The sequence below is a fragment of the Globicephala melas genome, chromosome 5 (assembly GCF_963455315.2).
Source record: "Globicephala melas chromosome 5, mGloMel1.2, whole genome shotgun sequence".
NCBI classification, from domain to species: domain Eukaryota; kingdom Metazoa; phylum Chordata; class Mammalia; order Artiodactyla; family Delphinidae; genus Globicephala; species Globicephala melas.
In genome coordinates this window covers 2,010,839-2,012,985 of record NC_083318.1, presented here as the reverse complement: position 1 = coordinate 2,012,985, position 2,147 = coordinate 2,010,839, and the positions used below count along the sequence as shown (strand labels likewise).

Sequence of the window (2,147 nt, the reverse complement as noted above, 5' to 3'; positions counted from 1 at the left end):
TTCCAGAAAGGAACGCAACCCTGCTGACACCTTGACTTTAACCTAGAGAGACCCTTTTCAGACTTCTGACCTGTTAGATAATAAAGTTTTGTGGTAATTTGTTACAGCAGCAACAGGAAAACTAATACGGCAAGTCAGAAAATGGGAGACTTGTGCAAGCATATTTAGTATCCAGATTATATAAAGAGCTGCTACAAATCAATGAGATACTCTCCCCTCACTGGGCAGAAGATGTGAAGAAACAATTCACAAAGAGGAAAGCTGAATCACCAGTCAATGTGAAAAGATGTTCAATCTCCCTGGTAATTAGGAAAACACAAATTGAAACAGTGTTACATGGACTGACCTGTATCCGCCCCCTCCCATTCACATGTTGAAACGCTGATCTCCAATGTGATTGTATTTGGAGATGGGGCCTTTAGGGTAGTAATTAAGGTTAAATGAGGCCAGAGGGTTAGGACCCTAATCCCATAGGTGTCCCTGTAAGAGTAAGTTACCAGATCTCCCCCTCTCTCAGCCAACACACAGGAAAGGCCATGTGAGCACACAGGAAGAGAGCCCTCACCAGAACTCAACCATGCTGGCACCTTGGTCTTGGACTCCTGGCCTCCAGAGTTGTGGGAAAATAAATTTCTGTCATTTAAGCCACCCAGTCTGCGGTATTTTGTCATGGCAGCCCAAGCAGACTAATATACATGTAAGATAACATTTCATGCCCTTCAGGAACAAAAGTTTGAGAGTCTGATAACTCCACGTGCTAGCAAGAGTGGAAAGGAAGGAAGATGAGGGAGGGAAAAGAGGAGGAAGGGGACTTATACATCAACAAGGATAATAAAATCATACACACACACAGAGCAACAGCACCGACCTGAAGTTTAAATCACGTAAAACAATACACTCCATATTGTTACCTACAAACCTAAACAGCCAAAGTGCAGAGAGACCTTGGTTATCTCCGGGGAATGCGGGAAGGGCCTGGGACCTTGGAAAGATACACAAAGTGTCTCCAGTATATCTGCATGTTTTTTTCTTAAAGAAATGAAATGCAGCAAAATGTTAAGGTCTGTTGGCAGTGGGCACTGGGGTGCTTGTTATACTATCTTCTACACTTTGAACTCTTACACAATTAAAGAAACCACATTCACATTAAATTAGGAACGTTTCTCAAAACAGAAACAGATTCATAGACACCGAGAACAAACTGGTGGTTGCCAGGGCGGAGGGGGTGCTGGGGGGATGAGTGAAATAGGTGGGGGAGATTAAGAGGGACACATTTCCAGGTATAAAGTAAATAAATTACAGGGATGTAATGTACAGCATAAGGAATACAGCCAAGAATATTTTAATATCCTTGTATGGTGACAAATGGTAACTAGGTCTATCATGGTGATCATTTTGTAATGTACAGAAATACCAAAGCACTATGTTGTACACCTAAAATTAATATAATACTGTAAGTCAATTATACTTCAAAAAAAAATTAGAAATGCTCTCTCCGCCATCTTTCCGCGCCACCATAACAGTGGGCACGAATGCCCCGGCCGATGCTCTCAAGAGCATCAACAATGCCGAAAATAGACGCCAAAGCCAGGTTCTTACTAGGCTGTCCTCCAAACTCACTGTCCACTTTCCAACTGTGATGATGAAGCATGGCTCCACTGGAGAATCTGATCACCTGTGATCCCATGATCACAGAGCTGGGAAAATTGTCGTGAAGCTCTCAGGCAGGCCAAACAAGTGTGGAGTGATCAGCCCAGATTCGATGTGCAACTCAAAGATCTAGAAAAACGGCAGAGTAACCTGCTCCCGTCCCGTCAGTTTGGTCCCTTTGGACTGACAACCTCAGCTAGCAACATGGTCCATGAAGCAAGATGAAAACACACAGGAGGGAAAATCCTGGGATTCTTTTTCTAGGGATGAAATACATTCATGCAAATAAAATGCCTCAATGGAAAAAAATCAGAAATGTTTATCAATGTTTCAATTGTCAAAAATGAAAATACTTTTTCCCTTTTTTTTTTTTTTTTTGGCCATGCCACATGACTTGTGGGATCTTAGTTCCCCGACCAGGGATCGAACCCGTGCCCTCGGCAGTGAAAGTGCAGAGTCCTAACCACTGGACCGCCAGGGAATTCCCATACTTTTTC

General features: G+C 43.0%; 1 pseudogene; it reads left to right on the top strand.

Annotated features, from left to right (window-relative positions):
- The first annotated feature begins 1,486 nt into the window (after nucleotides 1–1,486).
- LOC132597347 (small ribosomal subunit protein uS8-like) lies at nucleotides 1,487–1,914 on the top strand (annotated as a pseudogene).
- The last annotated feature ends 233 nt before the right edge of the window (nucleotides 1,915–2,147 follow it).